Source organism: Chiloscyllium punctatum, chromosome 1 (genome assembly GCF_047496795.1).
Source record: "Chiloscyllium punctatum isolate Juve2018m chromosome 1, sChiPun1.3, whole genome shotgun sequence".
Classification (NCBI taxonomy): Eukaryota; Metazoa; Chordata; class Chondrichthyes; order Orectolobiformes; family Hemiscylliidae; genus Chiloscyllium; species Chiloscyllium punctatum.
Genome location: NC_092739.1, coordinates 110,269,932 through 110,297,274, shown reverse-complemented (window position 1 = coordinate 110,297,274; position 27,343 = coordinate 110,269,932).

Below are 27,343 nucleotides of genomic sequence, written 5' to 3'. Positions count from 1 at the left end.
CAGGTCTTATTTCCCTGGACCACCAAAGACTGAGGGATGACCTTATAGAGGTAAAATCATAGATGTGGTGAATAGTGAAGGTCTTTTCCCTGGGGTGGGGGGGTCCAAAACTAGAGGGCATAGTTTAGGGTAAGAAGGGAAAGATTTAGCAGGGAACTGAGGGGCAACTTTTTTCGCACAGAGGGCAGGTGTATTTATGGAACAAGTTGTCAGAGGAATTGGGGTAGGGGGTGACAATTACAAAATTTAAAAGACGTTTGGATGGGTACATGGATAGGAAAGGTTTAGAAGAATACAGACCAAATACAGGCAAAGGTTTAGTTTAGGAAACCTAGTTGGCATGAAGGAGTTGGGCTGAAGGGCCTGTTTCCATGCTGTAGGACTCTATGACTGTATGGTTGTAATCATGTCAAGCACAATGGAAGATGAGTGTTGTTTTGGAGATCAGTCATCTCAGCTCCAGAACATCTCTGCAGGACTTCCCAGGATAGTATTAGGCCCAACAATCTTGAGTTGCTTTACCTTTTATTACCCTCCTTCCATCAGAACATTCTGGGAAAGTTCTGCAATGAATGACTTAAATTCTGACTCTCATAGGCACTGGGTGGAGTGTGACTGAATGCTTTCCAATTGCTTGAATAGGTAAACCTTCAACAACATTCAATAACTTAATGCAATCCAGGATAAAACTTTACTCCTCATTCACCCCCCCTTGAACATTCCTCCAGACACACTGACCCACAGTTTTTGCAGTGTAATAGATATAAGAGGAACTATGCTTTTAACAATAGCTTCCAAACCAGGAAACACTACCATCTAGAAGGACAAGGGTAGCAGGCTCGTAGCAACAGCACCACCACCTGTAAGTTCATCTGCAAGCCACATATTATGGAACTAAAAACAGAAAGGATTGGAGAAACACAGCATGCCTAGCAAATTTGTGGAGAGAAAGAGAGGGACTGCGATATTGTTTGAGTCCAATATGAATTTTGTTCAGAACTCACTAGCTTGAAACGATGTCCCCAGGCCTTGATTGGCACTGAGTCAAAATCCTGGATATGCTTCACTGAGAGCACTGTGGAAGTTTTCACCATGTGAACTGTGAAGATGCCTCACCCAGACCTTCTCAAAGGCAATTAGGAATGGGCTGATCTTCTAAAAGGAATAAAGGAATGTGTGTTTGCTATTATGATGCAGGAGCCAATTTGATCACATCAAGGTATCACAAATAGCAATGAGAAAAGTGATTAATTTCTATCAGTGATGTTGTTTGATGGATTCACATTGACATTATGGAAAATTAACTTATTCTTCTTCAAAGCAAGAACACGTGATCTTTTACATTCACAACAGATGCCAATGCAACTTTGCTTTCAAACTTCAATTGAAACACGCTGCCTTCAACTCAGCAGCATTTCTTCAGCATGACATTGAAAAGTCAGTCCAGATATATGCTCAACTCCTAAAGTGGGCTTGAAACTTAAAACTTTCTGATTCGGAGAAAAGAGTGATGACACTGAACTAAAGCTTAACAAATTGGAGCAAAACAAAATAATGGAAATCAGCTTTATTCTCTGAGAAGAAAGCAGCCAAACGCCAAACGATGGATGAACAAGATAAAACTGGATTGTGAGTGTACGTTAAAATTTTGAAGACCAAAACACACGTGCAAATTCATGAAAGTACATTTCAAAGCTGACAGGAAGAGACTTCTTTATTCAGAATAATGTAAGCTTTGAACTATTTTCCAGTCTTCATAGCTGTAGAATAACAAAAATTACTGCAAAAATTCAGCAGTTAAGCAACATCTGTGGATCGAAACAAACGGTTGAATTACCCCAAAGTGTGGTGTTAATTTTAGGGAATTTCATAGAGGGTTTCATTACAGGACCTGGAGTGACTTCCCTCACACTGATTTATGTTGTTCACCTCCAGAAATATGTATCTTGCCTCCACAGCACTGTTCACACACACATACACTTAGCAGAGGCAAAAGAGTTCCACTGTGCCAGGACCTTACTTTGGGTGTGTCATGAGTGCCATTTTAAAAATATAGCTGTGTGCCATTTATAACACTGCCTGGGTCTGAAGTAGTTACTGAAGTCGGTGCAATGTCCACACCATAGAGAAGATATCTATGGAATTCCCTGCCCAGTGAAGCAGTTGAGGCTACCTCATGGAATGTTTTTAAGGCAAAGGTAGATAGATTTTTGAACAGTAAAGCAATTAAGGGCTATGGTGAGCAGGTGAGTAAGTGAATCTGAATCCATAAAAAGATCACATGATGAAGGAACAGCACTCTGAAAGCTTGCAATGTCAAATAAACCTGTTGGACTATAACCTAGTGTTATGTGACTTTTGACCTTGTCCACCCCAGTCCAACATCGGCACCTGCACACCATAGCATTTATCAACAGGCTTCTGACAAAAGGCCATCTACGTGGAATGCCAAATCTGTTTCTTTCCACAGATGCTGCCTGAGTTTTTTTTACAGAATTTTCTGGTTTAGTTCAGATTTCCAGCATCCATCATATTTTGCTTTTGATTTGATCATAGAGTAACCACAGGTCAAGTGAAAAATCTGTTGGATGTTGTACTAGGATGGCCAGGCTTCTGGGTAGGTTCATTTGTATGGTCTAATTGCCAAAATCATTCTTGTTTAATTATGTAATATTCTCATTCATGAGAAAATACTTTGAATTATTATTACTCAAATAAATCAAGTATTGAATTGAAATATAAGTAAAAGGTGTGATGTACTGCAGAGGTGCCAACTCTCAAGTGAATTAAGTGCGGACAAGACGCTTAATGTTATGGAAACATTCCACTGGCAGTCAGTCTTGAAACAGGGTATTATAAAGTTAAGGTTTGGATGGAGTCCAGTTTTATTGGCGTTAGCTAACTATGTGAGTGTATTTAGCTATCAGAACACTCTACTGAAATAGGGGGTTGAGGGAGTTTATGTATGTAATGACTTCTTAACTACAAATCGATTACTTCTATTGGAAATAACTGAGTAAATATTTTACAATCAAAACCATTTTGAATGGAAAGAAGCTGGCCCTGAATTTCCTTTGCCTTTCTATCTCTTCACCACTATGATTTTTCCAGTAATACAGTAGATACCCCATCAAAATCCAGTCATGGTAATGCAGCACCAGACAAACCCTAAGAAGTTATGGGCTCTTTAAATGGTAGCTAATTCTCACTGCTGCAGTCCTCATTAACAGGATGACCAATTGTGATGAAGTAAGTCATGCCTTGACAATAGTACTGGGTGGTTTGTGTTGGTGGTGGATAGGGGAATGCAGAGGGGAGAGGTTCTGCTGACTATAATTCCTCCTGGCGGCCAATGATTACAATGCTCACACTCACAAAAATAAAAAAAAAGCAAGAACCATGGAAACTCCCACAAGTTGTTATCAAAAGATGGGAGAAAAAAAATTAAGGGCACAGGAAAAAAAATCAGAGTCAGTCCTCAAAGTATGGTATATGTGGCCTTCTCAGTATTCTGATACGATGCAATGTTTATGTCAATGGAATAAAGCTAGTCTCAGATATAATGCCTGTATAATCAAGTTATTGATAAAGGTGAGGGCTTTTTCTTCATCAAATTCTTGAAATTATTGCTTTTGGTAGAAAAAGTGTGGAATCTGTTTTTACAAAAAATGCTTATTATAGTCTAGTCTTGTGATTTTAGAGTATAAGTTAGTGAAGTTCCATTGGTACTTCAGCTACATTACCAAAGTTCTTACGAAATGGGTTAATGACTTTGTAAGATAGCACACACAGGGATTTAACACAAATACAGTAAACACTTCACTACTAACTAGCATGAAGAACAACCTTAACCATACATTTCAATGTGAACTTTTCTGTTGCTAGTTATGTAAGTCTGCTTGACAACTCTGAAATAAAGCATGAGAAATACCAGGCATAGCAATAATAAAGTCATTAAATGTGATTGAATCCTAGATATTTCATTACCAAGGCAACAAAGTGAGCAACATTTCCAGAGATGACAGCATTAAATAATTCAAAATGCTAACCATAATTTTATCTGGAAAAGAGGTAGGGCATTATGTTCTCTATAGTTTTCACTAATTCCTTGAGAAGAAAAAATTAAAATTAAATGTTCTTTTTCTTTTTACATATACTAATTGACTGAAATTTCAGAACATTTAGTTAGTTAATCTGTGATAATATTGTTGTAATAATTGCTCGATTGTCAGCGGGTTGAGTTCAGTGATACCATTGCAAAAAGGGCTTTTTTTCTTATTTGTTCATGGAATACAAGCATTTCCAGTTATGCCAGGGTTTATTGTCCTTCCTAAAGAAGAAGGTAAGGGTGAGCTGCATCCCTGAACTGCTGTAGTGCTTGGAGTGGCACCCAACCACAGTATTAAAGACTTCAGGATTTTGAACCAGTGAAAATGAAGGAATGGAGGAGAAAGTGTGGGTGGTGGTGTTCCCTTACATCTATGGGCCTTGTCCTTCTACATGTGAGAGGTTGTGGATTTGGAAGTTGCTGGTGAAGGAGCCTTTGTGAGTTGCTGCAGCGAATCTTGTAGATCATACAGACTGCTGCCACTATGTGTCTGTGGTGAAGACTGTGATGTTTAAAGTGGTGGAAGCAGTGACAAACATATGAGCTGCTTTGGCCTGAATGGTATCAAGCTTCTTAAATGTTGTTGGAGCATTCCCCCTCTAGGCAAGTGGACAGTATTCCATCACACTCCTGACTGCTATCTTGTAGATGATAGACAGGATTTAGGGTGGCAGGAAATGAGTTACTCGCTGCAGGATTCCAAGACTCTCACTTGCTCTTGTAGCCACTGTATTTATTTGGCAGGTCCAGGGCAGTTTATGATCAATGATAAACCTCAGGATGTTGACAGTGAGGTTTCAGCGATGGTAATGCCAATCTTAATGTCGCATGGAATGAATGGAATTGGCTGCAGATTGCCATCTCTGATGTTGGTGATCTCAGGACGAGGCCAGAATGGATTATCCACTTGGCACTACTGGCTGAAGGTAGTTGCAAACACTTCAGCCTTTTCTTTTGCCCTGAGGCCCTTTGATTTGATCCACTGGCTGTGAGGCTGTTTAACTTTGTTTATCGCATGCTTTTTCCCCTGTTTTGCACACAAATTATCCTATGTTTAAGCTTCACCAGGTTGACACATTTTTAGATATGGCTGATGCCTCCTACTAAAAAGGATTTTTAGAACAAGGGCTTGTATTTGCAATTTTTATTTACAGTGCCTCAGTTGACGTTTGGTGGCCGGCCTGTTGTGTCCCCTTGTGACTTTTCTGTAGCAGTTTCATACCACAGAGAGGCCCGCTGTGCCATTTCAAAAGGGAATTACAAGCCACATTGCTGTGGATTTGGAGTCACTTGTAGGTCAGACCATGTAAGGACATCAGATGTCCCTCCCTAAAAAGGATTAGGAATCTTTTGTTTATAATAGAGGTAGGCCAGGTAATTGCAGACCAGTTAGTCTGATGTCAGTGGGAAGGAAATTATTGGAAAAGATTCCTGAGAGACAGGAATAATCAACATTTTGAAAGGCAGGAAGTGGTCAGTGGTAGTCAAAGTAGCATGTTGCATGCGATGAAAAGTCTCAGTTATGAGGAGAGACTGGATAAGCTACAGTTGTTTTACTTGGAGCAGAGGAGACTGATAGAACATCTGATTGATGAGAGGCATAGACAGAGTAGATCATGAGAATCATTTCCTCATGGCAGGTGGGTCTAAGACCAGAGGGTGTAACATAAATTGAGGAGAAATTGGTTTAGAGGAGATCTGAGATTACAAAATTTTACATAGAGGGTGGTGGACATACAGAACTTGCTACCGGAAAGGATGATGGAGACACATACAATATTTAAGAAGCTTCTGGTTGGGCATTTAAAATACCATGACCTACTAAGGCTATGGATCAAATGCAGGCAAATTGGATTAGTGTATTTGTTAGTTGGCATAGACATGATGGGCCAAAGGCCCTGTTTCTATGTTGACAGACTCGATGGCAATGGTTCATTATATTTTCATGATCACCATTACTGAGACTTAAATTTCAATTCCAGATTTATTACTCAATTGCATTAAAATCATTCATGCAAAAGGAGGATTTAAACCCAAGTCACAGAATATTTTCCCAGATGTTCATATTACTGGTCTAGTGACACCATCATCTCCCCCAGAGCAGGCTTACTTTACTCCTCTTCTTGGAAAGACTTCATGCTGACTGAATCAGACTTGTATGCTTTTCCTTGGCACTAAAATCACCACTGTCCTGGCTCCTTTAAGGGACCTGCTGGTGACACCTATGGAATCTTATTGTCTCAGATAATCGATGGTATGTTTGCCAAGACTACGACTTCTGTTCTGCTGAGGCTAACAATAATGTATAGATCCTATCCAATGGAAACAAATTATCTCTGCAGGACACTGAAGACTAAAATAAAACGTCCAAATATAGCTTAAAAAACTGGAAAGGAGTAGCTTTGCCTCAGCATGACTCATATTCTGTCTCTTTGTCAGTTGTAAATAGCTCCATTCTACTCCTCACCAGAATTCCTCACTGGGACTCAGTAGACTGAGAAATCTGAATATTAGACCCTAATACTTGGGGCTCTATTGCAGGCTTTCTGCAATGGATTGTTCAAGAGTAATTACGATAGGCAACAAATACAGCAAATGTTCAACATCAATGAGCGAATAAAATGAATCCCAGAAAGCATACTGCAACTTACGGATTTCAAAAGGGCTGCTGGCCACCCGTCTGTGAATTTCACAGGGCATTAAATAGTAACCCCTGCACTCCCTGTTCAGGTGGTATGGTGCTAACAAAAAAGATCACCGTGAGAGTCCAGACTTGCATTAATTTCAGCCACAAGAAGAAAGTAAACATTTTCAGCTTCAGGAAGATATTTCAGAACATTATCACATTAGAAACACATTGGACATGGAAGGTTAAGAAATGCATTGGAACTCAAAGTTGAGAATTAACAGCTGAAAAGAAAAAGGCTTTATGGAGATTTGTGCATACAGGTGCACAAGAAAGCTCCAGGGACGAAGAGTACACGCATTGAAGAGGAATAATTGCTGATTATGTGGAAAGGGAGAGGGGAAAAATCCAATGCTTAAAGAGCAGTGCAAGTCACAGGATATTGCAAAGCAAGTGTTGATAAGTCCATGTAGAAATTTTGTTGACATAGAATAGAACTTTGCAAAGGCTAGTGGGATATGAGAAGGTGATTCCACCCAACACAATAATTCAGATGGACAGAGTAGCCCAATGGGCTCCAACTGATCAAAGAACATGTTATTTTTAGCATTTCTGACTGAAAAGGTATTGAAAAGAATGGTGATATGATAAATCTTGAAACGGATCAGCATTTGGTTCATAATATTTCTTTTGGAAGGTTGTCATATTTAACATGTTTTTATGTCTAAATTGAGATTACTTTTGGATAATTTTACATTTGTGACACATAGTACAGCACCTTATTCCTTTACTAGCTGGCTGGAAAATATTAATGGGGATGCCAGAAGCTCAGTGAAATATAAAGACTGTTACGTCTTTATGGCCAACTTCTCTCTATTAAGTAGCTTACAAGAAAATTGTGTAAGATACAAACTCCATAACCAGAGATGTAGCTCTGAGGTATAATGTGACAACAGGAAGATCTTGTTTTAATGTCCAACATTTCAAGATGAGTGATTTAACAATGTGAACCATTCACTTGCTAAGACTGCCCTGGGATAATGTCATGAGGACATCATATGGTTCATGTCCTATTTGGGACACATATAAAGACCCATTGTCAGAAATGGTTTCTTCAGGTCCATCAAACAAACTCAATATTATTCTCAATGTATCTGCCACAGACATGTGTGAAGTTTCTTTACCTACCTGACAATTGAAAATTTGAAGAAATAATTTGTGACTAAGATTAAGTTGGCTCCATTCATAGTAAAATAGGTCAGTGGTGGTTTTGGAACAAACGCCAGACAGAATTTTATGCAAGTGTAGATGTTCTCTCTGTTGCGGTGGCTGATACCTCTTGTGTGTCTCACTATGAGCATTCTTGATCTCTTCTGCCATCAGGGTTAACTTGTTATTCATAGAGTCATACAGCACAGAAGAAGTGCCTTCAGCCCACAATGTCTATGCCAACCTTCAAAGACCAAGTTAAAAATCACACAACCACCTGATGAAGGAGCAGTGCTCCGAAAGTTAGTGCTTCCAATTAAATCTGTTGGACTGTAACCTAATGTTGTGTGATTTTTAACTTTATACACCCCAGTCCAACACTGGCATCTCCAAATCATAACAAAGACCAAATAACACTAATCCCACTTACCTATACTTGGTCCATTGTCTATTATGCCTGTCAATTTAAGTGTTCATCCAGATGCTTCTTAAATGTTGTGAGAGTACCTGCCTCCACCACCCTTTCAGACAGCATGTTCCATAGTTTTATCACTCTCTGGGCAAAAAGGTTATTTTGTAGATCTCCTCTAAACCACTTGCTCCTCACCTTAAACTTATGCTCTCCAGTCTTAGACACGCCTGCCATGGGGAAACGATTCTCACAATCTACACTGTCTATAATTTTGTATACCTCTATCAGATTCCCCCTGCCACACCCCTCCCTTCACTTCAGTTCTAAGGAAAACAAACACAACCTATCAAGTGTCTTCTTATAATTGAGACTTTTCATTCTGGGGAACATCCTGGTGAATCTGTTCTGTACCCTCTTCAGTGAAATCACATCCATCCAACAGTGTGACAACCACAATTGCACACAGTATTCCTTTTAAGTAGGGCAATGCCCTGACCAATCAGAGTCTACCTGCTTGGTTTACAACTGTGCGCAGTATTCCAAACAATGTTTTATGAAATTAGGACATCTATTGCTTATATATTCTACACCCAAGCTAATGCACACAAGCATCCCATATTTTTCACCATCCTGTTTCACTTAGCTCACACCTTTAGGGATTTATGAACTTATACGCCAAAATCCCTTTGTTCCTCAGTACTTCCTCAGGAGCTGCCTTTCATCGTCTTTTTCCTTCCCTTATTAGACCTCACTAAATGGATCACCTCACAATTTTCAGGTTTAAATTCTATCTCCCATTCTCTGCCCAATTTACCAGCTTAAAGACAAAATAAAACTGCAGATTCTGGAATCCAACGTTGGCAAGCCGGAGGCTGGAAGAAAACAGCAAATCAAGCAGCATCAGGAGGTGGAGAAGTCAACATTTTGGGTGTAACCTTTATTCAGGAGTCCTCTGTTTGCATTTATCAATTTTGCAAGAATACAATTCAAGGAGAAAACCAACCAGTTTTTTATTTTTTTTGTCCTTTTACCCCATACTACAGCCTAACAGCGATAGTGCTTATTTTTCCCCAGCACCCATGTCATGTGTGTGCAAGTGTGGGATACAATGAAAGAACAACAGGTGTAAAAGTCTTTATTGATATTCCAACACCAGGAAGAAAGGAAATACCCAAGTGGCCAGTGACAAGCAGTGCCCTCTTCAAAGGGTAATGCTGCATGATCAAACAGTGAAGGGGAGGGCAGGGATTAAATCAAAATAGAGTTGGAATGGGAACTAATACACCTCACTCCCTGCAGTGCCCACCTCTCCTTGAAAATCTCGAGGGTGTTGGTGGACACCATGTGCTCCTTCTCCAGGGACACCTGGGCTCGGACATAACCACAGAAGAGGGGCAGGCAATCAGCCATAATGACCCCCTTTATGGCCCGCTACCTCTACCTGTTTATGGCCAGTTTGGCATAAGCCAGTTATATTGCATGAAAGGACAATGCTGGTTGGTTTGCAAGTGAACTCTGAATGATAGAGGCATTGCCATGGAGAATGCTGATTGACAGTTAACATCCAGATTTTGTTCAATTTTAAATCAGACTTTGATTGGTCAGTGCATTGCCCTAACTAACAAACCAGCAAATGGCTATCACTGGATTGCAAAGGGCTTTGTTCTTTGCAGATAAAAATAATATGCACACAGTTTACCTCTGGTTTAACTCAACAAAATACATGTTCCTGTCATTTAATATAAATTTTTGTTCCCCCCCCCCCGAATTTTTATTCTTTGAAATGTCCTGCTGAGTGCAAACTGGAAAACTTCAACAAATTTTTTATTTCAGCAATACTCAAGTTCTACACTACCAAACAATTATCTAAATGTCTGTAATAAAACACAAGTAAGAACTGAATATCGCAGGACTTGCTTGAAAGTTGCAAAGTTGGTTTTATTTCCAAATTACTAAAAGCTTTTCTGATTCGGCAAGCATTGCATTTCAGAAACTTATCAACCTGATCAGCTTCCAGTATTTTTGTTTTTGATTTTATTTCAGATTCTCAGGATTTGTGGCTGTTTGTTGGGAACATTGTACTAAACATGCAGGAAAGAAAAACACTTGTCAACATCAGGAATATCAATCATTTTAGTAATGTGTAAAATTAGAACAACATTAACTGGTAGGCACTACAAAACAATGATGCAGGAAAGCTTGGCAGTGTTCCAACTGATGGCTGGAGCTGTGCAAATGTAGATTTACATTTTAAGTGCTGTTACATAAAAGCATTCTAACCTACTTCAACAAAGTGAGTTGTCCTTGGATGCTGAACACTATCACATAGCTCCAGCTGCTACTCAAATCTTGCATGCTAATAAATCAAAGTGATTTTTAAAAACCTGTGAAAAATATAAACTTCCCTGGAAGCATATTTTGTTAACATTGTCATTCCATACTTTCCATGAAATTATGTCACACAAAATATGGTTTAACTACTTGCTGGCAAATGTACTAAAGAAATACACCATGGAGCAGACGTGCTGCAATACTGAATAGATGGAAACTTTCAGGATTGAGCATGTTTGTTGGAAAATGAAGCAATAATAATGGGATTGATTACAGGTTTAAACTATCCGTGTAATATATCATAACTCACCATGTTATAATTGGTGTAAAAGGACACCTTTTGTACATCCACTTTTCGCACTGTATCATCATTTAAGTCATACTATTCTTTCTTGGTTTTCACACCAAAGTGTACAATTTCACATTTAATCATGTTATACGGCTTCGATCATGTCTTTGCCAACTCACTCAATTTTTTTACATCACCTTGTAGCTTTCTTGCATCCTCTATAGTTATCCAGGAGAAGGTAAAAGATTAAATGTCTGCTTTGACTCCTGGGTAGTGATTAAACCACATTCCTGAGACACTGCTTACTTGTCTCCATATTAGTCCCACTTAACACTTGGTACATCCCAACATGAAAATCCAAGTCATACCTGAAATGCACCTATCAGAACCTGACTCATGTCCCACCATGACTGACCTGATCCATCCCAACCAACCTGCATCTCCGCAGCCCAAAAACCCCTCAACCACAGACTCAAACACTCACTGGCACCCAAACCATATAACTTCCATTCCTAACCTAACATCCCCACATCAAACCAGACTGAACCAGACCCAGCAAACTGGCTCAAGACCTGATGACTCTACTCCAACCTAAGCTAAGAACACCCAGCCATCAGTCTTTATCTTCCCTGACCTGACTACCTCCCCGTCATTACCAATCTAATCCCCAGAGCTACCCTATACCCTTATTCACTCCTTAGAAACCCAGTCCATCATCCACTTGGCACCCTATTTCCTCACCCATCTGACATGTTAAGCCCTTACCCAGCTGGCACTCTGCCTATCTTACCCATCTGACACACAATCCCCATCACCTTGCTACACCTTACCTACCTCACCCTCCTATGCCCAATATTGCCCCTCGTACTGACCCATGTGCTAATCTATCCCCTTCCTCACTTTACACTTTCCTCAGTCACTCCAAAGTGGTTTTGGGATCTTCAAAAATGTAATTTCATTAATGCAGTAAGAATATGCACAAGAAATGCCGCATGTCATGGCCTGCAACACTGCTGCTGTGCTGCGTGTATTTATTAACATATAAATACGGTGTACTGCCAGCCTGCTCTTCATTTAATATTGGAATAGCTGAATAATTACCTCAAAGCCTCAATTCTTGACCTTCCTCTAACCACCTTACACCTCCATGCTTGACACGAATCTATTCAATTTGACCTTTCAAATATTCAAAGACTCTGTTTCACCATCTTTTCAGGAAGAGAGTTCCAATGTCTCATGAACTTCTAAGGCAATACATTTTACCTCAGCCACAGACGCTGCCAGATCTGCTGAGCTTTTCCAGCAATTTCTGTTTTCATTCCAGGAATTAGTCTGGTAAACCTTCTCTGAACTGTCTCCAACTCAGTTATATCCTTCTTTAAATAAAGAAATGAATACTGTACACAGTACTCCAGATGTGGCCTCACCAATGTCCTGTATTACTGAACATAACTTCCTGTCTTTTGCGTTCAATTCCTCTTAATGTTCTATTATTTTTGCTGATTACTTGCTGTTCTTGCAGACTAATGTTTTGCAATTCTTGCGATTCACAAAGACAACCAGATCTATTTCAGGGTTCTGCAGTTTCTCAGTATTTGGACAGTTTCACGTTTTCCACACATAATATTCCAATTGCCAGATCTTTTCCCATCACTTCATAAAATCCCTTCATAGCTTCCTTATTCTCTCATCACAACTTACATCCCTACTTATCGAGTTTTGAGAAGATTTGTAGCTCATGAAACTTGGCAACTGATCCCTGTGTTGAAAAATTTGGTGCTGGAAAAACACAGCAGGCCAGGCAGCATCCGAGGAGCAGGAAAATCGACGTTTCGGGCAGAAGCCCTTCTTCAGGAATGAGACTGGTGTGCCAAGCGAGCTGAAATAAAAGGTAGGGGGGTGGGAATTTGAGGGAGGGGCGCTGGGAATACGATAGGTATAAGGAGGTGAGGGTGAGGGTGATAGGCTGAAGAGGGGGTGGGGGCAGAGAGGTTGGGAAGAAGATGCAGGCCAACAGGGCGGTGCTGAATCTAGGGATTGGGACTGAGATAAGGTGGGGGGAGGGGAAATGAGGAAGCTGGAGAAATCTACATTAATCCCGTGTGGTTGGAGGGTTCCTAGTTGGAAGATGAGGCGCTCTTCCTCCAAGTGTCGTGTGGTCATGGTCTGGCAATGGAGGAGGTCAAGGACCTGCATGTCCTTGGCGGAGTGGGAGGGGGAGTTAAAGTGTTCAGCCACAGGACGGTTGGGTTGGTTGGTGCAGGTGTCCCAGAGGTGTTCCCTGAAAGTACTTGCGGAACGTTTCAGGGAACACCTCTGGGACACCCACACCAACCAACCCAACTGCCCCGTGGCTGAACACTTTAACTCCCCCTCCCACTCCGCCTCCTCCATCGCCAGACCCTGACCACACGACACTTGGAGGAAGAGTGCCTCATCTTCCGCCTAGGAACCCTCCAACCACACGGGATGAATGTAGATTTCTCCAGCTTCCTCATTTTCCCTCCCCCCACCTTATCTCAGTCCCATCCCCTGGATTTAGCACCGCCCTCTTGACCTGCAATCTTCTTCCCGACCTATCCGCCTCCACCCCCTCTCCGACCTATCACCCTCACCCTCACCTCCTTTCACCTATCGTATTCCCAGCGCCCCTCTCCCAAACTCCTCCCCCCCTACCTTTTATCTCAGCCCACTTGGCACACCAGCCTCATTCCTGAAGAAGGGCTTATGCCCGAAACGTCGATTCTCCTGCTCCTCGGATGCTGCCTGGCCTGCTGTGTTTTTCCAGCACCACATTTTTCAACTCTGGTTTCCAGCATCTGGAGCCCTCACTTTCTCCTAACTGATCCCTGTGGCACCCCACTTGCTACATTTTACCAATTGGAAAGACGGCATTTATGCCTACACTATACAGAAAATCACCAAAAATCCTTAGAAAGCACCTTACAATCCTAGAGCCACTTGCATCTAGAAGAACAAGGGCAGCAAATACATGGGAACACCATCACCTGCAAGTTCCCTTCCAAACCACTCACCATTCTAACTTGGAAATATATTGCTGTTCTTTCAGTGTCACTGAGTCAAAATTCTGCAATTCACTTCCTAACTGCATTGTGGGTCAACCTACAGCATGTGGCCTGTAAAAGTTCAAGAATGACAGCATAGCACCAACTTCTCAAGGGCAACCAAGGCAACTAAGGGCAATAAATATGGCACCCATGTCCCATGAGTGAATTTTAAAAATCTCTTTGCTTCCTGTTAACCAGCCAAACTACTATCCATGTCAATATGCTGTTCCTTTTGTTTTACACTATGACCTATGATGCAGCACTTTATTAAATGCCTTCTGGAAATCTAGTACATTATATCCATTGGATCCCTTTTATCCACAGCATATGTTCATTCCTCAAGAACCTTCAAAACTTGCTTAAATATGATTTCCTCTTGACAAAACCTGTCAGCTGTGCCTGATTACTTTGAACTTTGATTTTGAAAGTACTCTGCTTTAATGTTTATATAACTACTAAAATTTCTAAAGGACAGATATTAAACTAACCTGCCTGTACTTTCTTGCTTTCTGTTTCCCTCTCTTTTTGAGTAGGGAAATTGATCCCCTTATAAAACAAAACTCTGGCTACAAAGGAAATGAACAAAGAATGAAAAAAAACAGTGGACCCATTAACAGGCTTTGCAAATATTATCTAATTGGCTCCACGGGTGAGGAGGGGTGGACTTGTAATCCAGAGCTATATGTTAATGTTCCAGGCGCATTGTTTCATATCCAATCACTGTAGATGGTGAAAATTGAATTCAATTTCAGTGCCATGGGGTGTGGGCAGATCGGAGGGTCTCCTCATGGGTCTGCTCCTGGCTCTGGCCAGGTTGACTATAAGCAGGTGCAAGCTGTGGAGGGGTGATATATGCTAACTGTCTGCCCCTCTTCTGTGGGGCATATGTATATGTCCAGATATCCTTAGAGAGGGAACACATGATATCCATCAGTGCTCTCAATGCCTTTAGAGAGAGATGGGCACCCCGGGGAATACAGTACTTTATTTCTCTGTCTAATTTGAATTTGATTTAGCCCCTTCCTGCTCTCCCTCCCCAGGTCCCACCTCACTTTTGATTGTCTGCATTGCCTGAGACAGGCTTTGCATGTAAACAGGCGAAAGTGAGGATAGCTAGAGATTAGAGTTGAGAGTGTGGTGCTAGAAAAGCACAGCAGGTCAGGACTTTTTGCCCGAAATGTTGACTTTCCTGCTCCTCAGATGCTGCCTGATAAGCTGTGCTTTCAATGTAAGTATCCAGTTGGGCACATGGGTGTTGTACTGGTGGCTTTTGATAGTTATAAACAGTTGTGGTGGGAAAGCAGTTTGGTTGTGTGTGATCACACTTCCGGATGAGGATAAAAAAGGCATACCCAGAGTGGGGTCTGCAGAAATGTCTGTCCTGGGCTGGGATTAACCTATGCACATGACAAGTAGTGGCTTTATCTTTAGTCTTCAATAACAAATGATGTTCCTTTCCAGTCGGGCTCCCTGAGTCAGTACACCTGAGTTGAATTGGATTGAATTTATTGTCACATATACCGAGGCACAGAGAAAAGTTTTGTTTTGTGAGCAATACAGGCAGATCACAGAGTTAAGTTCCTCCCTTTCTTCCATTTCCTGAATCATTGCTTTTCTCAGATGTTACATATATCGTCTGCAGTCAAGATTGATGCAAAATACCGGTTCAATTCATCTGCTGCCTCCTGCATCCTGAAGGAGGCATTTTAGTAGAAGTTTGATAGAAGTTTTCAAAATCATGAGTGGGCTGGGTTAGGAGTAGCTATTCCCGCTTGTAAAAGGAACAAGAATGAGTGGACATAGATTGAAAGTGATGTGCAGAAAAGGAAGGGAGATGTGAGAAAAATTCAGTCCTTAGAATATAAAATGAACTCCTTGGAAATGAGGTGGAGGCAGGTTCAATTGAAGCATTCAAGAGGGCACTGGTTAATTACTTGGATAGAAATGGTATGAAAAGGTGTAGAGGAAAGGCAGGAGATTGGTATGTGGTCATGGTGCTTGTTTAATAAGCTCAGTGAAGTCATGATGGGCTAAATGGCCTCCTCCTGCAGTGTAACAAATTTGTGATTCTGTGGCCTTGCTGCTGGGTTAAGAGTTGTGGGGATTAGGAGGCATTTTGCCTCTCATTCGAGCACCCTAATACCCCAGAACTTCCAGAAATCCTGAGCCCTTGGTACTTTTTCTTTGAGGACTGCCTGCAATTCCAGTTCCAATGGCACTGCTGAGACTGGAGAGTTGCTTGACAATGATTGCTGGCAGTTCTCTGAAGAGGGAATGGCTCCCTGGTGGAGATGGAAGGTTCACTTCAATCCAATTAATAGCCCAAGAGTCAATTAATGGTTTTTGGGTAACCTGGTCGAGCATAAAGTAGCTCACTACCAACCTTTTAGTTAAAATTCATGCAGCTTACTGTTACACCCAACAGTCCTTTGGAATATTCCTAATATTCGGAGATAAGTTAACTTACAACATCAACAGCACTAAGAATTCCACTTACACCTACACACTGTCAGGTAATGAACCCAAAGCATTTCTTAAAGTAATCAGCTGACCAGTATTATCCTGGAAATGAACATGGCTTTTGAAGGAATTCACTGGAAAACATGTATTGTGTCAACAGATCTCTCATGAAAATGGAAGTGTTTTCAGTAATGTTGACAATAAAAAAAACAAATGTATACGGTAAAGCTAATTGTACAGTCACAAGATGGAGCACACAAGATGGAGCCACAATCATTGTGAACAAAGGTCAGAGATTCAACGTTACCGCGAGGAAGATTCACTTTTGGGATTTGCTGAAAGAACACCAAGATTCTGTCATCTTTTGATTCTTATCTTAAACTAAGCTAATTAAGATCAAAGTATTTTTCAAAAAAATCTTCATAGACTGCATGTTGACAGAATGGTTTCTACATTTTTCAGCACCGTATGAGGAAATAACAGTGATTAGTCTCAGAGATAATGTATGTTTGGATTGGCTGAGAAATTATAATCTATAAAATCTCAAACCCAGCCACAGAGTGCCCCAGAGATATAAACTGTAGAGGCAGAGGTGTTAATGGTAAAAGGTGAGCTAGTTATTAACAGCTTTTAAGGAGGTTTTATGATTGAAGAAGCATTTTTATCTTTAAATAATGTCAACTGAGTTTCCCACATTTTAGCAGGTGTTCAACTGGTCTGGATTCATAACATATAGTTTCCTATAGTTTAGGATGGCAATAATTGACTTATCAGTGATAGTCAGCATGACTTTGCAGGGGGAAATGTCTTGTCTTGAGAACTTGTTTGAATTTTTTGACAAAGTGATGAAAATGATTGAAGGGAGGACATTGGGTGTTGTCTACATGGACTTTACTAAAGCATTTGACAAGGTCCTTCATGGTAGGCTATTTCCAAAGATTGAGGCACATGGGATTCACAGTGACTGGGCAAGTTGGATACAAATTTGGCTTGACCGTAGAAGACCAAGGATATTTGTGGCAGGGTGTTATCTAAAACAGACCATAAGGACTTCTATAGTTTGTAAGTTTTGGATGAAAAGGTAGGTGGTTGATTAGTAAGTTTGCAGATAACACATAGGTTGATAATGGTGAGTAAGGTTGTCAAGAGATACAGCAGGATATACTTCATTTGGAAATTTAGACAGAGAATTGATAGCTGGAGCTTAACCTGGACAAGTATGAGGTATGCATTTTGGGAAGGCAAATGCAAGAGGAAAGTATGCAGTAAATGGCAGGACACTGAGGAGGGAGCATTAATATACAGGGAGATCTTGGGGTGCAAATCCTTAGTCCCTGAAAGTGACAACACAAGTGGATAATGTGGTTAGGATGTCGTATGGCATGCTTGGTCATCAGTCAGGGCACTGAGTATAAAGGTTGGCAAGTCATGTTACAGTTGCATAAAACTTTAGTTAGGCCACATTTGGAGTTTGTGTGTCATTGTGCTCGCCACATTATGGGCAGTGGGGGTTTTGGAAAGAGTGCAAAAGTGGTTTACCAGAACATCCCCTGGTTGGAGTGTATTAGCTATAAAGAGAGGTTGGAAAAACGTGGATTGTTTTTGCTGGAGCATCAAAGGCTGAGGGGTGGCCTCATGCAAGTGCATTAAATTGAATGGCATGGATAGAGTGGATAGTCAATGATCTTTCCCAGAATAGAAATGTTAAATATTAGGGGCAGAACTTTATGGTGAGAGAGGGAAATTTGAAAGGAGATGTGCGAGGTTAGTAAATGTCTGGAATGCCAGAGGAGGTGGTAGAAGCAGGCACAAAAACATTGTTTAACAGGCATTTAGATGGACGCATGAACAGACTGAGAAAGGAGAAATATAGACTATGTGCAGGCAGATGGGATTAGTTTAGAATGGCATCACGGTTGGCACAGATCTGGTAGCCAAAGGGCCTATTCCTGTGCTGTACTGTTCTATGTTTTATGCAATTGGCGGTAGTTTCACTGGATTCTTAATTCCAGATTTTTTTTTTATTGAATTCAAATACAACCATCTGCCATGGCATGTTTTAAACCTGCTGAAACTTTTTTAAAAAAGCTTGTAATGTCTCAGCAGGCCAGCAAACACCCGTTCCTCTCAATTGCTCTCCCTCTCTATGCCTCCCCTTAAATAGCAATGTCAAAATACCATCACTTTCTGACAGACATATGTAACCAGCAACACCCAAACAGAGTAAATGTCAGAGACAAGCTGCTGTCCAGTATTGTCCGAGGCTGAGTTGGAGGACTGCTGCAAAAACGTCCCAGGACAGGCTAGAAGAAAAAAAACAAGCTATGGCCCTGGACATAGAGGGGGAATGATGCAGTGAGTGTAACAAGGCCAGCCAGCTGAATCTCATAGAATATGAGTTCCCTGATTAGGGGCTGATAACCTGGTCCAAGCAGGAAGCCGTGGCTGACCGATATAAACAGAACTGTCAGAGGTTCTGTTCGCTCTGAGAGAGCTGGATCAGTGCCAAGTACTGTGTACATGTAACTATAAGGTGATTTTGGTGACAGGATACTGGCCTCTGTGGAGTTATTTCATAGGAATTGCAGACTTTCTAATGGCAAATAACTTTTGCTTTGGCAGAACAGAAGACATCCAAAGGAATCTAAATTGTTACAATAATCATAAAATGTATTCTCAACAATGCTGTCAGGATTATATTGAGGTCAACCAGGTGGACCTCATAGAATATCAGTTCCCTGATTGGGGCTGTAAATCTGGTCCAATCAGGGAGGCCTGACTGACAGATATAAACAGGGGTGTCAGGCATCCTGTTCACTCTGAGAGGTGGCTCTTAGGGAGCTGGATCAGTGTCAAGGATCTGCGCGTGTAAACAAAGGGTGACTTGGGTGATGGGATACTGGCCTCTGTGGAGTCATTTCAACTGCAATCCAATTTTCATGAATATTATACTTTTTAAAGAAAGCACATTCACTTCTAGCATGCTGTGAGGATAATTCAAACTTCAGCAAACCACCCCAAGGCCATTTTATTTGCTATTTTAGGTTTGTTGAGAAAACATAACTCTCCAGTCCTTGAAAGAATAATCCAATGTTGGTTCTCCTTAACACCATGAATTCAAACCATAACAACAACCTGCTGTGTTTCTTCCTGCAACATGAAAACTGTCTGAAGAGAAAATCTTAGAGCTGTGGAAATTTCTGGTCGACAATTGTTTGTTTAAACTGAGTACTTATGACTGAAACATAACCAAGAAAATACAAATGTCAAATGTTTGTCAAATGTCTGATTGTTTTATCAAGCATGTATTAATCTGTGTGCTCAAGAGAAATCAGGCTCAATCATACATATTTGGAAACTTCAAAATGGTGTCTGTGCCATTGCAAACATTTGCAGGAATTGTAATCTTGGTGCAAGGATGAAGGGGACGTGACTTAGTGGCATGCAGACCTGGTAGACACTGACATCAGTCAGTGTTAACACTGATTTGATGTCCAACAGTGTCAAAAGGCAAAGAACAGTACAGCACAGGAATAGGCCCTTCGGTCTACCAAGCCTGTGCTGACATATGATATCATTCTAAATTGAAAACCTTCCAGCTCAAAGCAGTCCATATTCCTCTATTCCTTGCCTATTCATGTATCTATAAAGATGCCTCTTAACTGTTGCTATTATTTCTGCTTCTGTCACTTCCTCTGGTAGCGCATTCCCAGGACTTAACACCCTCTGTGTAAAACATTTGACTCTCATATCATTAAACTTGCCCCCTCTTATCCTAAACCTATGGCCCCCAGTCACTGACATTTTCATCTGAGAAAATGGATTCTGACTATTCATTCTATCCATGCCTCTCATAATTTTGTAAATTTGGTAGAGTAGTACACTGCTGGGACTTAGAGTAGAATGAAGACTGTTATTTACAGAACTGAATATTTAATTGTTTTAGTAAGATCTAACACTAGGGACCATATCGTTAGCTGTAAATTATTTTAATGAAAAGTTATCTTCAATTAGAGAGTTGCTAGAGGGTAAAAATGCCAGTCAGCAGTATAGTCTATTTCTTCTTTGAGGAGCCGAGGAGAAAGTGAGGACTGCAGATCCTGGAGGTCAGAGTTGAGAGCGGGGTGCTGAAAAAGCAAAGCAGGTCAGGCAGCATCCAAGGAGCAGGAAAATCAATGTTTTGAGCATAAGCCCTTCATCAGAAATGTAGGAGGGAAGGTAGCTGGCAAGGCGATAGGTCTATGCAGATGGGAGGTAATTGTGATAGGTCAGTGGGGAGGGTGGAGCAGATATCTGCCAGAAGACATCCCATTGATCCATATCTGAAGCCCTCCCCCCTGTACTAGCTCTTTAGCCATGTTCTTAACTGTACTGTTTTCTTATTGCTAGCCTCGTTGGCAAGTTTCACAGGGAGTAATCCCAAGATTACAATCGTGGAGGTCCTGCTTTACAATGTATTACTTAACTCCCTGAACTCCCTTTTCAGGACATCACTCTTCCTGCCTGTCTCATCAGAACCAATGTGTACCACGGCCTCTGGCTGCTCACCCTCCCTTTTGTGAATGTCTTGTGCTTACTCAGTGACATCCTTGACCCTGGAACCAGGGAGGCAACCCATCATCTGGAGTCCCTTTTGCAGCCACAGAAATTCCGAATTGTACCCCTTGCTATGGAGTCCCCTATTACTACTGCATTTTGACTCTCCCTGCTGTCCAACAGAGCCAGCTGTAGTGTCACAGCTGTGGCTGCTGCTATGGCCACTCCCTGATTTGCAAAACTGCCTAACAGTATCTAAAAGTTATAATTATTAGGGAGGGAGAGAGCCACAGGGCACTCCTGCCATTCCAGCAGTTACCCATCTATTTGCCTGAACCTTGGATGTGACCATGTCTCTAAAACTTCTGTCTGTTGATCTTTTCCACCTCCTGCATACATCTGAATGTCTCCAGCTACCACTCCAACCAATCAATGCAGTCCAACAGAAGCTGCAATTGAACACACTCCCAGAAAATGTTGTCATCAGGGATGTATGAACGGTTTCTGATTTCCCACATTCAGCATGAGAAGCAAACTATCTTGCTAACTGCCAATGTTACCCTCTGGCAATTCTCTAATTAAAGATAAATTTCGATAAAATTAATTCACAGCTAACTTGATGGTCCATGGTGTTACATTCTTAATAAAGACAATTAAATACACAATCATGTAAACAACAGTCTCGATGGTACTATAAGTCTTAGCACTGTACTAATCTACCACTAGCCTAAATTCCACTGCTCTAAAACTTTATGTGTATGAAAAGGGTAATGGTAACTGAAGGTAAGAGAAGAAATGAATCCCTGACTGTTACGTACTAATCAGGAACTCTGCTGTCCATCATGTCATGTTTTAATGTGTGATGTCACAAAGTTCAGCTCCCATGATACTCCCTGTGTAATGGATCAAGGTAAGACTGCTACTAGAAACTAGGCCTGAATGCCTCATGCTAGAGTTTTTCCTGCTCCAGTTGCTCTGGCTCCAGTTCCTGGCTGCGATCAAGGTCAGGCTGCTAAACAAAATTAGCAGTCCTGGTGACTGCACTGACATCTCCTAGAATCATCTTTTTTCCTCAAAAGTTCTTACAAAATCTTTGTTTATACATACATTGTCACAATTGAAGATCAGTTCTGTACAGTTGCACATCAAATAATCAAATCAAAAATATTGAGCTTTGACTCGAACCAACTCTCGTATACAATACCAATATTTACATGTGTTTGAGACACTGGGACGGTCCAATAACTGAACAGACCCCCATTTATCTTCAGCAGGAAGACCACAGACAGTGGTCTCTCCCCACTATGCCTTGGCGGCAACTGCCCCAAGCTTTCATGCGTTCCTCAACACCTTAGAATGTATTAGCCTGCAACATTCAGTTGGGGTCAACTCCTTGTTCTGGAAGACCAACAAGTTTCAGGCAGACCAAAGCATGTCTTTCACTGAGTCGGTGGTCCTCCAGGCACAGCTGATGTTTGTCTTGGTGTGAGTCCTGAGGAACAAACCTTATAGCATAGAACTCCACATCACGGATCTGCTCGGGAAGAACTTCGACACAAACCACTGCAACTTTGTCCACACTTACTTCGCAAAGGCACCTTCCAGAAGGAGGTGTGTAACAGTCTCAATTCCATGCACCCCCACCTCCCCCCCGCCCCCCCCCCCCCCCCCCCTTGTCCAGTGTGCATTGGTGTGGATCACCTGGGAGTAAATGAAGAATCTCACAGGTATTGACCTTCTCACCGCCAGCCAAGCGATGTCTTGGTCACTTCTCACCAGTGCCCTCTGTTGGATGCTCTTCCTCTTTTTTGAGCACTGCGGCCTCTATGATACCTTTCTCAGATGTGGTGACTGCACTGACATTTTCTCAGAATCTTCCTTGATCAATTCCCACCAGCACCCTCTGTTATGTTAGAACTCCAGCCAAAGTGCTTCTCTTAATTTCATGCTGTTGTACACTGCAGAAAGAATACAAATGGCTCATCAACAATTTATTAAGTTTGTTGCTGGTCGCCGTCTACATTTTGCAGGCTGTAATTTACGTTTGTTTGGGGTTTTCTATTGTTGTTTCAAACTGAATTTCAAATTGAAATTTGAAAGGAGAGGAGTGGCAGGTGCTGGTTTGAAGACTCTACACTACACAGTTGTTCCCCTGTGCAGTAATTGACATTCTCTTTGAATGTAGCATAACAGGGAAAATAATCCGAGGTCACACAGAAGCAGAGGGAGGAAGAGAAAGGAGAGAAGCATTCTTAGGTGTAGGGCATATCTGATGCTATTTATGATTTAATATATACATTAGTCCACATACATATGTCAAAAATCAAGTTCTTTTAAAGTCAGATATCTGACATTTAGTTACAAAGTTAAGTCTTTATGAGACTATGAATCACAGATTACAAAATCTGGGTTCTAAAGTTACTGTGCATCACACACAAAAATGACTGATCGAACCAAATTGAACTGACTGCACAGAAAGAGTGACTGAAGGTGAGCTGGTAACCTTCATACAGGATTGTCACATGTGGTGTCAAAGAACCATCTTAAAGGTAGAGTGTAATTGAAACATGTGACACAACACAACACTATCTGCCCAGGATATTCAGAGAGTAACTGTCCTAGCTGAATCTCAACAAGAAATAATGGCCTAAATTTTGCAGATAGGAAAAATCTGTGTGTAATTGGTAGGAAACCTATGTCACTGGTGTGCATAGGCAGATGGTTGATCTTTCCAATGAATTATAAGGACTGTAGCCAAAACTGGCTGTTGCCAGGGCTGCCATCTTACACAGGATGTAAAAAAGGCATAAGTGAGGGTCTAAACATTATCTTCCACAGGGGAATTTAAGTAACTCCGTGCATTGCTGCTAAAACCAATGTTATTCAAGCAAATTTCACCCCATCACTTTCAAAAAGTAAATTTCCACTTTTGCCACTACTGTATTAGATGGTATAGTAATCACACTGAAATCCATGAAAGTACTGTCTCTTTTTGTCAAATATATAAAATGATTTACTGTAGGAGATAAAAAAGGGAGATTAGATATTTAGCTATAGAGTGGTTTGCTTATATGGAAAATATGATAAATTAGGAATGTTAACATGGAGCTTTTCTCCCTGGGAACATACATTTTGTCCTGAGTTCTCATGGTCAGTGTGATTTTTGTTAATAGAACATAGAACATAGAACAATACAGCACAGAACAGGCCCTTAGGCCCACGATGTTGTGCCGAACATTTGTCCCAGCTTAAGCACCTATCCATGTACCTATCCAATTGTCACTTAAAGGTCACCAATGATTCTGACTCTGCCACTCCCACAGGCAGCGCATTCCATGCCCCCACCACTCTCTGGGTAAAGAACCTACCCCTGACATCCCCCCTATACCTTCCACCCTTCACCTTAAATTTATGTCCCCTTGTAACACTCTGTTGTTCCCGGGGAAAAAGTCTCTGACTGTCAACTCTATCTATTCCCCTGATCATCTTATAAACCTCTATCAAGTCATCCCTCATCCTTCGCCGTTCCAATGAGAAAAAGCCTAGCACACTCAACCTATCCTCGTATGACCTATTCTCCATTCCAGGCAACATCCTGGTAAATCTCCTCTGCACCGTCTCCAAGGCTTCCACATCTTTCCTAAAGTGAGGTGATCAGAACTGCACACAGTACTCCAAATGTGGCCTTACCAAGGTCCTGTACAGCTGCAACATCACCTCACGACTCTTGAATTCAATCCCTCTGCTAATGAACGCTAATACACCATAGGCCTTCTTATAAGCTCTATCCACCTGAGTGGCAACTTTCAAAGAGCTATGAACATAGACCCCCAAGATCCCTCTGCTCCTCCACCTTACTAAGAACCCTACCGTTAACCCTGTATTCTGCATTCTTATTTGTCCTTCCAAAATGGACAACCTCACACTTGACAGGGTTGAACTCCATCTGCCACTCCTCAGCCCAGCTCTGCATCATATCTATGTCCCTTTGCAGCCGACAACAGCCCTCCTCACTATCCACAACTCCACCAATCTTCGTATCATCTGCAAATTTACTGACCCACCCTTCGACTCCCTCTTCCAAGTCATTAATAAAAATTACAAACAGCAGAGGACCCAGAACTGATCTCTGCAGAACTCCACTTGTAACTGGGCTCCAGGCTGAATATTTACCATCTACCACCACTCTCTGACTTCGACCGGTTAGCCAGTTCTCTATCCAACTGGCCAAATTTCCCACTATCCCATGCCTCCTGACTTTCCGCATAAGCTTACCATGGGGAACCTTATCAAATGCCACTACATCCACTGCTCTACCCTCATCCACATGCTTGGTCACCTCCTCAAAGAATTCAATAAGACTTGTAAGGCAAGACCTACCCCTCACAAATCCGTGCTGACTGTCCCTAATCAAGCAGTGTCTTTCCAGATACTCATAAATCCTTTCCCTCAGTACCCTTTCCATTACTTTGCCTACCACCGAAGTAAGACTAACTGGCCTGTTATTCCCGGGGTTATCCCCATTCCCTTTTTTGAACAGGGGCACAACATTCAGCACTCTCCAGTCCCCTGGTACAACCCCAATGATAGTGAAGATGAAAAGATCATTGCCAACGGCTCTGCAATTTCCTCTCTTACTTCCCACATAATCCTAGGATATATCCCGTCAGGCCCGGGGGACTTGTCTATCTTCAAGTTTTTCAAAATGCCCAACACATTTTCCTTCCTAACAAGTATCTCCTCTAGCTTACCAGTCTTACTCTAGCTTACCAGTTAATATTTGTGATAAAGTAAGCAAGAAAGTGACAGTCATTTTCACTACTTTAACTTCTGCAATTTTAAAAGAAACGTTATGGTATAAAATTATTAGTAGAGATAAATAAAATGAACTGTGGATTACCGCTTTAATTTGCCACCAAACTAGTGACATTTCTGCGAAAGATAGTGTTAAAATTGACATACAATTTATGGCCCTGACCCATGGCTGCAGGAGGTAAAATACTGTTGTTTTTCCAGCAAGTTTGCCATTGTTGGAGGGAATTCCTGCCATTATTGTCATTCTCAGAGCATTCCTCAATTACTCAGGACACAACTCTTCATTCTTTTCAAGCCTCTGTTTGCACGAAAAGAGCTGTGTTTGCCATCTGCACACCACAGTCTGTTTGTCACAGGACAATTTAACATTTGGAAGTTGAACATTATTTGGACCACAGCTAGAGTTACTGGAAAAGTAAACATTATTTCCAGAAAAAAAGGAAACTGTTTCCATGACTTAACTGCAAGTACAAGTTTACAAGACATCATTTTCTCATTTAGTTCTGTTCCATTGTTGTACCAAGTATAGAACCAAAGTAGGCCTTTTTCACAAACTAGGCATCATATTATTTGCAAATAGCAATGTGGGCTACAGTAAATGTAACAGCAGAGCTAACTGGAACTTGAGAACAATTCAGTTTTGCATAGCAACAAGGATTGTTTGCACTACCTTTCCTGAAATTTCTTATTTGAAGTATTAATGTTCCTGTAGTTAGAAAGCTGACTCGTAATAAAGTTTTTGTAATTTAAAGTCACAACTTACTTTATTTGATGTCAAGATATGTGTGATATTTTGATAAAAGGCATTGCTTGCTCTTTCTCTATGACATATTTGTGTCATTTATCCTTTCATGGGACAAAGGCATTGCAGGCAGGATGAACATTTATTTCTGATCCTGCCCTTGACAAAGTGGTAAAGAGCTTCTTTCTTGAACCACTGAAATCCATATGCTGCAGATACACCAACACGGTCCTGGTAGGAAGGAAGTTCCTACAATTTGATGAAATGACTGTGAAGGAATGGTGAAGCCAGGATGATATGCTGCTTAATTGGAATACAGGTGGTAGTGTTCCCATGCCCCTGTCCTTCCAGCTGGCAGAGATTGTGGAGTTGGAAGATGCTTTCAAAGCAGCCTGACTGAACTGTCACGATACATCTTGTACTCATTACACACTGATGCCAATGTTCGTTGGTGCTTATTGTTCATCTTGAACAGAGTCAGATTCAGCAAAACATTCCAAAAGCCAAACATGGAAACAGATACAAATGCTTGTTAGTACAGAACTTAAGTACTGCTGAGAAAAAAAAACAGTTTTTGTCAAAGCATTTTTGTCTTGCACTCATCAGGAGAATTCACAAGAAGTACCAAAGTAAGGAAAAATGTACATTTATGTTATATGAAAGGACAGTGCATAAGGAATATGAGCGGTAATGGTGCTGCCATGGAGAATGCACTAGTTAATGGTAAGGTAAAGATGCCGTAGTCCC